Source organism: Seriola lalandi, unplaced genomic scaffold (assembly GCF_002814215.2).
Source record: "Seriola lalandi dorsalis isolate HSWRI2012SDOR001 ecotype SW California unplaced genomic scaffold, Sedor1 jcf7180002054963, whole genome shotgun sequence".
NCBI classification, from domain to species: domain Eukaryota; kingdom Metazoa; phylum Chordata; class Actinopteri; order Carangiformes; family Carangidae; genus Seriola; species Seriola lalandi.
This window is the reverse complement of record NW_019525514.1, coordinates 554937-568180: the sequence shown is the minus strand read 5'-3', so window position 1 is coordinate 568180 and position 13244 is coordinate 554937. Positions and strand designations below refer to the sequence as shown.

At 40.4% G+C, this 13244-nt stretch overlaps 1 protein-coding gene across 1 annotated transcript in view; it reads left to right on the top strand.

The window, feature by feature from the left end:
* The window catches only part of ofcc1 (orofacial cleft 1 candidate 1), an 89598-nt gene that overhangs the window by 69723 nt on the left and 6631 nt on the right, over nucleotides 1-13244 (top strand). The gene's annotated exons all lie outside the window — the stretch shown is intronic.

Below are 13244 nucleotides of genomic sequence, written 5' to 3'. Positions count from 1 at the left end.
CCCCCCCCATCTCCCCACAATCGTCCATTCCCTCCCTCCCCCTCCTCTGCTGCCTAGCCCCAAGCGCCTGCAGGCGTTGGAGATGCATACATGCATTGCCTCACTGTGTGAGGCTTTGTCTGTTTGTGAGAATGGGTGTATGTGTGTGTATTAGCATGTAGATGAGTATGACTGTTTGTGTGTGTGTGGATGAACAAAAGAAGTAGCAGTAGAAGTCTACTTCTCTCACACAGTAAACACTGATTGATGCTCCTTTCTGCTGCACCTGTGTGCCCACTACATTTTCTTGTTGTGATTGCCTTTTGTTTTGAAATATACACCTAAATGCTATTACAACGGCAATGTGGTATCAATATCAATGTAAAAAAGAAAGGATCGATCATAAAGTATTTTTAATGTGTAGTGGTTTGGTTTAACATACAACACCTTCTATACAGTGGCTGATAAAGTTGTCATGACCAAATAACCAATTAAGCATGCACATCAGAATGCTGATATATTATCATCACCACATACTTGGCTTAATAACAAGTGTGAAAGTTACAGAATCCCTGAGCGGTTTCCCTGATATATTTTCTTGGAACAAAAAAAATCCTTTAACTCTAAATCTTTAGTTATTAACAGAGTTGTTCAGTAGCCTACACGTACAAACAAATCTGTATCAGCAAATTTACAAACTGAACTGACTATACTGAATCAAAATTGTGACTGACCAAATCAGTAGCTTTAAGCATCACAAACCCACCAGTGGCTAAGAGCACCGTTTTCAGCTCAGCTGTGATACACAGTATGTTACATCCTTAGTAGCTTATTAAAAGACCATGAAAGCCACAGAAACAATCATAATATGATAACTCTACCATAAATAATGAGTTGCTAAGCTAAGCCATTAACCTTATGTGCAGTGCTAGGGTAGGTTAGTTTTTGAATTAAACATGACTGTCATGGTTTGCTATGGCAGACACCTTTTGCTAGTTTTGTTTGGACTTTTTGCACTTCCTGTTTTATTTTGTAATTGGTTTCCTTGTGTCAGTGTTTTGCTTCCTGTCTTGGTCCTGTGTCTGTGTGGTGATTGTCTGCCTCGCCCTAATGTGTTTCACCTGTGTTCAATCACCCTTGCCTCCCTTGTCTATATAATCTTTGTGCTCCCTTTTGTCTGGGTCGGTTCGTCTGTTTAGTTCAGGGTTTGTTCACGTCGTCTGTTCATGTCTGTTATTTTGGTTAATAAACCTGTCTGCACCGTTCCCCAAGTTTTGGCTGCATTTGGGTCCTACTTACCTCAAAACCCTTGACAATGACAGCCTGAACCATAAACAGACTGAACATACTACTGAAGTGAAGACAACCTAAATCAGCGCTGAACATCAGGCCAAATGAACGGCATTGCATTCACTTATGTTGTACATACTGAAGTGCCTTTGAACCGTGATACATTCACTTACTGTTTTACTTACTGAAGTGCTTATGAAATGTGATACATTCACCTACTCTGGGGTAATGTAATGCTGTCATAGGTCCTTGGGCTTTACGAAGCCTGTTGGCCAGCAACCACATATTCGCCACAACCAACCTATTTACCACTGCACATACTGATACCCCCAAGTCAATCCTCACCACAACAAATATAGTGTACATACATTCACTTAATTTACATACTAAAGTCTTTCAAATTACCCCCCCGGGGTGGACCTTAGAGCACAGATTTGAGAGTTTTGTGAGAAGAAGGCAAAGTCATCCCAGATCTTGCAGTTGCTGTTGATGTGACTGCATTAATGAATCAAATAAATACTAAACTTCAAGGCAAAGGCCTATTTGCATATGAATTGTACAGCCTGGTGAAGGCTCTCATGAGAAAGTTGCAGTTTCTTTCAAGTCAACTGGAGGGTAACATTCCGACCCACATGCCAACACTGAAAGAAGCCACACCATCAGCTGAGCACCTCCGCAGGTACTCATCCATGTTAGGGGCACTGCATGGTGAGTTTTCAAGGCGATCTGAAGACTGAGGGTGAGATAGACATGATTTCTTCTCCCCTCACTTGCAGTGTGGATAATGCACCCAGTGATGTTCAGCTCGAACTCATTGACCTGCAGTCTGATACACTACTAGCAGAGCACTTAAAGTCAGTATCACTGCTGGAACAAACCTTCTCAGTGATAAAGTTTAACAAATCCAGATACAGATCCTCGCTCACTGACGATCTCCTGTCAGGTGTCCTTCGCATATCAACCTCAGACATTTAACCTGACTTCATTGCACTTCAAGCCTAACGCAGACTTGATTTCTCTCAATGAACAAGAGAAATAACTGAAAAACAGCAAATTAGGTAATTAGACTACAAACAACACAGCAATAGCACTGTAACTATATAAAATTAATTTAATGCTGGTCTTTGAAATATTGCAAAAAAAGAGCACATTTTGTTCACAATCATTTTCGTGAATGTTGATTAAATAATGATATAATGTTGGAGTTTTTACTATTCCTGCTGCACATTTTCATTGCCTAATCGTAATATCTACTCTTACCAGTAGCAGCTTATCAAAGCAATACAATTACATACCGCTTTTTATAAAGATATAAAAATTAATATTGAGCAGAACTGAGTTCAGCCTATTGGTCCGGCCTTCCACAACAGTCCCAGTTTCTGGGTTGCCCCTTGGGAAATGAATTGTCCACCCCTGGTCTGGAATGGCAACTGGCGGCCTGCCAGCAATAAGTATAGCAATAAGTATCTTGACTATTTATTTATTTTATCTAAAGCTCCAAATGAACCAGTTTTTCACCAGAGCAGAACAAGAACCACCGTCACCAGCTGTAGTCCAAGACGGTTGAGTTAAGAGTCTGGCTGTTAGACCAGAGACCTGCTGCAGGCAGGACCACCCGAGGCGGGGTTACCCACAGGGGCGTGTCAATGGGTGGGCTGGGGTGGTATGCCCACCCAGAGATAAGCCTTGTCCACCCAGAGGAATCATCTGCCCATCCAATGAAAACTGAAAAAAGCTACTTTTTTAAGCGTTCGTAGTTTTCTGTAATTTTGTCATGGGTCATCAAAAAATGCACTGCTTAAATATTGGCCATTTTGATGGTGTAGGTGTGCTTAGTCAGTGCTCCTCCTTTACATTATTGCCAAACCACAACGCTTCTTCACAGATGCTGTACAGACACGGTTAAGTGAATTGCAAGACCTGTTTGAAGCTAGCTGCTCTCAGCAATCCAATTAAAACTGTTAATACCTTTGATTCATGTTCATTCTTTTTTCTGGTTCTTATAAGTTGTATTAGTAGTCTTGTATAGTTTCACAGTTGAGTTTGCACATTTTGCAAGCTGTGTGTTTCTTTTAAGTTACCAGCTCAGTTGGTGGCTATTGGTTTAGTAATTAGCCAGCTAGCTAGCCAGCTCCAGGCTAGCTATAGCTGTTGTTGCTAGTCACTGGAGTTGGTTTGTTGGGTATAAAATATTTTGACAGAAGGGTAACACAACTAGTTTTATTTAACTGGCTAGGTAGATCTTCCAGCATGGATAGGTGGCTCATTAAAAAACAGGCACCTTCAACCCCAGTGCATGCTCCCTACGCTGTCGAGCTCAGCACATCTACACTGAGCAAAGCGTTACTGATGGCAGTAAACTTCTGTCCTCCACAGAATCCAGATGCACCATCCTCCACCTCTGCTGTGTCTGCTCCTTACTTAAATATGGATAGCCAATCCCAGCCAATTTTAAGTAGTTATCCCAAGCACCCATTTGGACAAACTGTGAGAAGCTTTAGTGTGGGTTGGTACCAGTCTTGACCATGACTAGAATATTCTGTCTGCCATGATGCCTGCTTTTGCTTTGTCTATCGCAAATTTGGGGTTTCCAATTCAGAACGAGAGGACATATTCATGAAACGTGGAAACACTAATTGTAAAAGAGTGCTTGAACGAGACAGTGGTTTCCTTAAACATGCCTCTAGTATTCCTCATGTTAGAGCGATCTCTGCATGGAAGGAATACCAGCGTCACTCAGAGATAGGTGAAAGTATTGGGTTACTGGGTCAAACCCAGATGGAGAAGAACAGGTACTATGTTAAAAGCATAGGCGAGGTCATTCAGTTTCTCACTGTAAATGAGCTAGCTCTCCATGGGCAATGTCAGGGGGATGGGGATGAGGCAGGTCTTTTAATAAGGCTGTTTGATTACACCATTCAAAAAGATCATATTGGGCCTAGACATCGTTCTATCCTAGGCAGAACTATACTAGTTCATCATACAAATGTTCATCATACAGGCACTGCTGCCTGCATACTGCATACTGTTCTATTGTAGTCTACTGAAGATCCAAACCAAAATTTGCTCACAAGTTTTCCTCTGTAGTTCATACAAATGCTCATCACAAAATCAAAATTTTAGTTTAATTATTATTTTCTTTTTCATGGGGTAATGGCCCCGGACCCCCCTATAAAAATTGGATGCTGTAATTGTATTCCTTTTGTATTTTAAATTCCAGTTGCATTTTCATCCATCAATTTCTTAAATTAGCCTTTGATTACATTCTGGCCCACCATCTAATGGATTAGAAAAAAGTTGGCCTGAAGCCAAACTTACTTGCCTGCCCCTGGAATATAGAATATATTAAAGTCATAATAAGCATTAAAACAAATCCCTGAATATGGCTACATGTCTATTCCAGCAAAATTGTTGATTAGCCCCTTGAATCAAACATTGTCTCAAAGTATGCCATTGGCATTCTTAAGTTAGACAGGTAAGCATCTTTGTTTTGACAAGTCCCTGGGAATAGTGCATGGATCCTCTGGTACCCTCAGTGTTGCCTTTAGCGGTCTCCAGTTTGGTCATGCAGTGGCAGAAGCTGCCATTCTATTTCTTGGACAGCAAGTGACCCTGCTGTGGATGTAGCCTACTTGTTTCCAAGTCAATGTCCAGTCCTGGTAGTGAGATCTGCTTGCCATCTTCTTGGCTGAGTTCCACTCTCTTGAGGCATCAAGCTCACATTAGTGTTAGCTACACTGTGCCTCAAGCCTTTTTGAAAAATCTAAAATTAAAGTATTCCTGGTCTCGCTCTTTTTTTTTTTTTTTAGCTTTTCACTTTTCAGCACCATTCTTATGTCTCCTAAAGTCCACCATGGTTGTTTACAATTTTTTGCACTGGAAATTGAGTCACAGCATTTAGAAGTCCTTTCAGTCTCCTGGGCTTCAGCCCAGGAAAGCCTGTACATTAAATCACCCATGCACCTAGTAGTGTACATTGTGGAGGTATTACATTCACTTACTGCTGTACATGCTACAGCTTGCGTTTGAATGGTGATGCAAAAATTTAGTTCAGGAGAAAGTGAATGAACTACATTATCAGTGACTACAAATAAAGGACGGACCTCTTTACCTTCCGCCACATTTTAAGTGCTGAAGTGTAATAAACTGTACTATCATCACTATACAAGCTAGCCTGTGATGAGCAACAAAATGCCAACTATAGAACTAATATAGGGTTAAGATAATGAACAGTGTAAGTGCTTGAACAGCCAACAGTACTCCTGGCAACAATACATCTGTGATGGTGAATAACAATCTGCTAAAAGTTGATCACCAGGAATCAGGTGGCCAACAAGGCCACTGTTCTTTGTGATAAAAGTATTGCAGGCCCTTCCACCACAATTTTGAAACAAACATCACATAACCACTGCGGGTTATGCAATAGAGGACTTGGTAAGTATTGTGATGTTTGTGATTGCTGTATCTCTGTGATTGTTTCCTTATTTGAGAATAGTCTATGATGCATGTTGCTTGGGGATAATTGTCACTGAAACTCTGAGGCGTTATTCTTTTCCCTCATAAAATTTTCAAGTATTGGTCTCCAGAGCAGGAAACTATGTACCTAAGTCTGTGAACAAACCAAGATACAGCCTCATTATAACAAGAAACAGTTGTTCATGGACCATAAACTTGATAATCCTTGGCTGTAAGAGAAAAGCTGCAAGGACAAAAACTCTCAATACCTACACCTGTGAAAAAGCAGTGTTAACTTAGCTGACTTGAGCTGTTTTACCATTTTGGGCTACACGGATGCACACTAGATATTGTTAGGTCAATAGAGATTGACTGCTTTTAACCAAAATCCACCATGCTGTTGTCATTTGGAAGAAAGTCTGTTTCTGTTAATATTCTTTAGCTACTTCTAGCAAACATCTTAGTCCTCAGCACACCCAACAAATCTCAGACAAGTGAACGCATGCATTTTGCAGGGTGATGCAACCTCAGTAATGGTGACTTGTTTACGTCCTTTACTTACCCACAGCCATCGCGTGATTCAGAGATTCAGCATCTTGCCTATTTTTCATTCATGGCTCGCACATCTCCCATCAAAAATAGACAAAGAAAAGATCTGTTGATGTCAAACTGACATCATCCCAGCAATAATACATAAAACTGCTACCTATAGTTGTCTATATCTAGGCTTAATATGAATATGACACAAATATGAACATGCCAGCAACCTCTATGTAGAGAGATAGATCAGGATGGTGGTAGCAGAAAAGCAGCAGAGATGCAGCCGGTGCAAACATATATGCGTGATTCCCATCAGCCACCATGCTCACGCAATGCAGGCAGTGTAATCCCTGCATAACTTGCTGGTACTAGCCCAGAAAACCAAGCCCATACATAAATTGTTCCATAGTTTTAATTTCCAAACCAACTCATGTACTATCTGCATCCAAATTCCTATGCACAGCTATATCTCACTCCCCTTCTCTAAATCCTGTCTCCTCCAGGTAACAGTACTAGTGCTCTATCTCCATCATTTCTCTGCTCATTACAGTTTTAAATATGTCCTCAGTCACAGCAGCAGATCGACATGCAACTCTATTCCCAATCAGGCCTCTTGCCAGAAGCCCCATTCCAAGAACTAGGTCCAGAACCAGTATTCTCCCAAATCCAAACCCTTATCCCCCACTTCACATTGCTCCAGTCTTCCTCTCAAGTCTCAGTCCCATCTATACTCCTAGCCACAGCCAGGGCTTCCATGTGCAACTGACACATAAATAACCAAGCCTGTCCGCCACCCAGGCAAATTCAAATGCACCTGTCAAAGTGATGAAGCACCCGCCCGCAGGGAAGCATTGTTTACATTTTCACTCCACTCTTTGCAAAAGTGAGATTCTAATTATTTTCCCACTGTAAATTAAAGCCAAGTGGGACAGAATTACAAACCAAAAGGATCATGGTAATGGCAGGAGAAAACCCCAGCCCTCCCATGTATGAATTGTGCAAAGGGTCGGAAAGAAAATGAAGAACTTATGCAGCGTATTTGTGGTAGACAGAAGGAAGGTCATGATCTTCTCTCTTTAAGACTGGAGATAGTGAGAGTGATAGAGAGGGGTGAAAAGGGAGGTATACGATCCACAGAGGCTGTGTAATGAGTATACTTCTGTTGTGCTCATTACGGACAGGATCTAGAGAACTTCAACCAACTGGAATAAATTATGCCCTCACATTTCATATATAATTATATGCCAAAAATGTGCTGCATTATTTTTCATACCAATGGACATGGAGAGAGAAAGACAGAGAGAGCAATATAGATAGAGAGTGAGAGAGAAGTGAAAGATTTAATTAGTCCATGGGAACATGCAAATGGTAGGCAAAATTAGATAGAGGAAGGGAGATCTGGGTAAGAGAGGGTGCACAAATGGGAATGATTGCTATCTACTTTGGATCAATCATTTAAAGATCAGGAGGAATGACAGGTCTATACGTGCCCACGCCTTAGGCTCCTGTCCTGGACATTTGCCAGCCTGGCTCAGAGTATCTACCCATGGAGACTTCTCCTTCTCTCCTCCCTCTAGTCACACACGGATACACACACACATATGTGCTGGTTTGTAAACAATTTGCTCAAACACTTACTTATATGTATACCCATATGTATACCCATTTCCAATAAAAGCTTAATATTAAATACCTATGAGTAACTCACTCTGGGGCCTAGCCTATTAGTTTATTAATAAGTTATGCAACCCCCCCCCATCCCCACTCATGGTAGTATTTTGAAAATGGTGGATTTCAGGATACATTATTTGGCTTTTGTTGACTTCTAATTTGCTCTCTAGCAGTGGAATGGCATCAGGGTAAGCAGGGCAAGCTACATGTATTCCCACCTAAAACATGCAATTAGAACAATACTGAAATGAAAGTCTCCTAATATCTCAGAACCACATTCTGTCCTATAAAGGATCTGATATTGCCCATGTAATTTACTTTACTTCACCAGCCTGTCTTCCGATCACAGCAACCACATTCATTTAGTTTATGGCTTAAACTGTCTCAGTGTGGTAAAATTATAACTGACTTCACGTCCACTGGGTTGGCGGTGGTGGCCTGAGATGGTGCAACCTGCTCCCCTCCTCTCACTGGTCCCTGATGGGAAGAACTGTCCTGGAAGTGTTCATCATCGTCTCTCTTACTCCCCACGTCATCGTGTGTTCAGTATACAATATGCTAAATGTTCAATGGCATTCATTATCATTTAAATTAAATCTTTACAAATATATATTTTTGATTTATTTTATCTTTTTCAAATCAAGTATGTGGGACAGTAATGTACTTAAAGAAAATACCTGGGTTCTGTGACAGCTACATTTGTGGACATTGAAATTCTGCAGTTTTGTGGAAATATTGTATTGTATTGAACTAATTCATACCAGCGTCACACCATGCAGCCTGGCACAAATTTTACGTATACAATATGAAGTAACAGTGACTTAATTAATAAATACATCTAAATACGAGTAAAATGGAAAAAGGCTTTGGTGGATCATAGTGGTAAGATGATGTAAAACAAATCATCATGGACAAAATCCCAGTGTATATAATGACCAAAATCAACACATTTTATTTGATATGCTCCACTATAAATAACTAGTAGGCCTATAAGAATATGTAGAAGACGTGCTATATGAATGTGCTTCAATATAAAAAGGTAAGAAAGTAAAGCCCTTGTGATAATTTTATCTGACAAGTTGTAATATCTGTCACATGCATCATCAATTTCTAATAAAAACGCAAAAAAAAAAAACAGGTGAAACTAAATATTTTTGTCCGATTATGATTTATTGTTTTGAATCCAAAGTGATTTTAAACTCTAAAGCTTTTAACTGAATGACTCGTTTTCCCTTTAACATTACAATTAACTGTCAACACGAATTTTCCGTGATATCAACGATCGTTGGTTTAACACCATCTTACTTTTCAGAACATTATCTTCATTGTTTGTTACTGTTGTCATTTGTATAAATGATTTCAAGCCCCAAGCAAGTCCTGTAGCAGTCTTATTACTCCTCCATGAAGTCCATTAGCATAGTATTTATGAACATGCAGCGCCAGATCCAGAATGCCGTTTGCTCGTTCTCATAGCCCAGAGGCACGATGAGAGTGACACTACTGCACATATTAAGTGGGCGGCATGTCGTGGAAGTAACCCGGAAGCCAGAAACTTTTCTGGCGTATGCGCCAGGTGAGCAACTTCTATAGAAATGAACGGGCGCCATTTTTGATCTGGTATCCAGTTCTAATAATACATCCATGGTGCATAGGCATTGAGGATAATCCTGGGATCCTTTACGAGTGATTAGTTATATCGAACGTGTACTTGTCAAGCTGTCCTTGACTCAGCTTCTACAATTCTGAGATTAGTTAGGATATTGCTCACATTATATATCACATTACATTTACTCATTTGGTACTAGGACTGGGCAATTCATCAAATTTATTTTTGATTATGATTTTGGCCTCCAATGATTAAAAAAACAAAATAATCAAAAGAAAACTATTATTATGTCACATTCTGTTTCACAACAGATTTCATCTCCCGTACAAAAACCATCCAACATTACTGGTTCTGCTCTCGTTCCTGAAATTACGAAAATAGATTTGTTAATGCAACATAAAAGTTCTCTTACACATTCACCAACTCCGTTTCTGATTAAGACATTGGTCTGTGATGCATTTTCGCTGTTCCTATGCAGAAGTTCATCTGCATCTCATTCTCTCTGACCCTGTGTATGAGGGGCGGGACAGCGCTCACACACACCTTGGAGCACTGTGCAGTACACACACACTGAGACCCTGCTCTTAGTGACAATGGAGAGAACTAAACGTTTTGAAGTGTGGTTTAGTCTTTTTCATTTAAGGATGGAAACACGAGTGATCTTTGGACACATCCAGTGAAAGTCCATCACATTCAGAGAGAGTAATGTACAGTTGTCGACCAACTAGCTCGCAGCTCATCTGTCGCTCATCACACACTCAGATATCTTTAACTTATATCATGTATTACAGGAATAACTACATAGACACAACGCTTTTTGTTTTGTTTCATTTTTTTTTATATTCTGTTCTTTTTTCCAAAGTCAGTAAGAAATCATGTTGAATAATCGTGATCTCAATATTGACCAAAGTAATTGTGATTTTGATTTTTGCCATAATCGAGCAGCTGTATCTGGTAGACACTTTTATCCAAAGAGACTTACAAGTGAGGGACAACATTAAAGCTTCAGTGCAGTAGGAGACCTTAGTGTAAGTACTAAGTACTACATCTATTCAATAAGTGCAAAAAGATCAGGTAAAGTGAACCAAAAGTAAATAGTAAGTGCTAGTTAGGCATGTTAGGGTGTTAGGAGAGGAGGTGCTCTCAGATGAGATGTATCTTCAAGAGACAGCCCTGCTTGGTAGCTTGTCCCACCATCCGGTAACCACAACCAAGAACAGTATGGAGAATTGCCTTCTGTGCAGGGATGGCAAAACCAGATGACATTCCTTGATAGAACGCAGTGGCCGAGAAGGAGCATCTTAGTTTGATGTTCAGCTCTGCTTGCCTATCTGTAAAAGTAAATGCATTCCACCATACCCTGTGATTGGTTCCCATTTTGAAACTGGCAATGGCAAAGTTTTCTGCAAGGTCAAGAGGTCAGGTTTGCCTACTGTTTTGGTTTTTGACAGGGATATGCCACATCGGGTCACAATGGAAATGTTCTTTTTGTAAAAATGGTCAATTCTAGACAGTGTGTTTATGTTTGACATGTGAGAAAATATAAGGAAAATGCCAGGCATTGATTCTTGTGATGGTAAAGGACGTGTGAGACAAATATATAAAATACACTGTACCTTTCCCAGACAAAGCTATTACTAGAAATGTATGTCACACAGTGGGAAATTACTTCTTAATTAGCAGAAAACTGTCTGCCTTCTTTTTAGCTGTTAGATGAAGTTTAAATCTCAATTTAGAAGTGAATATGAATCAGTTTTTTTCTTTTTAAGTATAATACAAAACTATATCTTAGAATGTGGTTTATTTATCCTTATGTCGGAGGCAGTGATGCCTATTTTTTTTGCCTCAAACTATGATTTTAGTAACAGTAATTCCAAATTCATGTCTTGACGGACTGTATATTTGCACTCACTTGAATAAAAATGATGGACATTTCAGTCAAATTTTATTACAAGTCACAGTGGATTTTTCAAAAGAAAACCTTTCCACAGGCGCCTGTATTTAAGTCCTGATTGCCTTTATTCTGCATTCATTTGTGGTATGGTATGATTTGGTAGGTGTGAAATCGCATCTTCTCCCAGAAAGACAGACAGACTATATTTGTGAACCATGGAGCCATGTCTGCAGCTGTGCCATCCCCACATCCTGTGTCCCTGGGAGGGAGGCTCCTATTCTCCATGTGCATTTGCAGTAATGTCTACAAATACTGAAATTTATATCCCTGCTGGAAAACATGGTTTGCCATTTATAGTCATCCGCTAAAGGAAATAAGGCCCGTCTCTCTTGATGCAAGTCAAGGGACTGATGCAGACTCTATCAGATTTCTAAATACAGACCCCAACAATAAATCCCAGCTTGATTGGGTTTGAATTGGGTTAGCTCACTTGAATGCTATCTGCTTAACCCACAGCTGGCCTGTCTGCTCCATGCAGGCATTGAACCTAAATCAGTCACTTAGTGCTATCACATGGAACAATGGTGGAGTGGAGAGAAGCACTCAAGCTAGGGCTAGAAGCCAGGCTAGTACCATAACGTAACACAACAGACCAGAACAGAGTAGTGTAGAGCAGACAGGCCCTCTTATGCTCTTTCCTTTTTGTGTCATAGCAATGATGCATCCTGAGAGCCATGGTGCATTGCATGAAATGGCATCACCCAAACTGAACACACAAACACCTTTTCAGGCTTTTGTCTAGTCTTGTCAACTGGATTTCACATGCTAATTAGCGTAGGATGGTGGCATGGTTAACATGAAATAAATATATATTTTTATGCAAGCCAAAATACATACAGATGCACACCACACAGGGGAATTTAAGCAGGTGTGTTTAACCAAAGTGACTAAGGGCACAGAGGCTGAATCCATGGTGTTTCTATCACCACTGTACAGTTCCTACAAATCCCAGATTGGGGCCTTAGCTGGGTCATAAGAACACATCCTATGGCCAGTAGAGCAGGAAAGGATGTTTTCTTATTCGTGACTTTAAATGTTTGTGATTTCGTGCTGGATCATGAGCAAGGAGGAAGAGATGGAGGATTTTCTGCACATTCCCACTTCTGTTTCCTCAAATAATAAATAAATGAAAGCAGCAAATCAACATACACACACTACCCAGACAAACTGATTGCTGCCTTGCCAAGGTGCTGATTACTGAAGGAATTCAGGTAATCAGTTTCCCCCCAGTGTGGACCAAGGCCAAGCTTGAGGCAAGGTGCAGTTGAGGCAATTTCACTAATGAGCAGCTGAATTACTGTTGAAGAGATGCCCCCCCACCCCCTCAACACATACACAAACCATCATTAAATGTTCTTGGCTAGTCCTCTGTCTCTCTGCACTCATGACTTTTTGACATTTTGACAATGAGGTCCTTCCAACTCATGGGGTTGTCTGGTTCACGCAATGACTCTAATTACAAGTGTGATAATGGCTCATTGTTTTCATGGTGAAGTGCCTACAGTTGTGTTTGGCTAACTGTTTGTAAGTGTGGAGTGACAACCATACACCATTAAATTAAACCTCTCCTTCAGCTTGACCCTGCCACTCATGGCCTGCTGAATGAGCCTTTTTCCTTTATCTGTATTTTTAGACTAATCATAATTACGCAGCCAATTAGAAGGTCACCTTGAGTTTTACAAACTATCTCTTCTTTTTGACTCTAATTGTGTGTGTGTGTGTGTGTGTGTGCGTGCGTGCGTGCGTGCG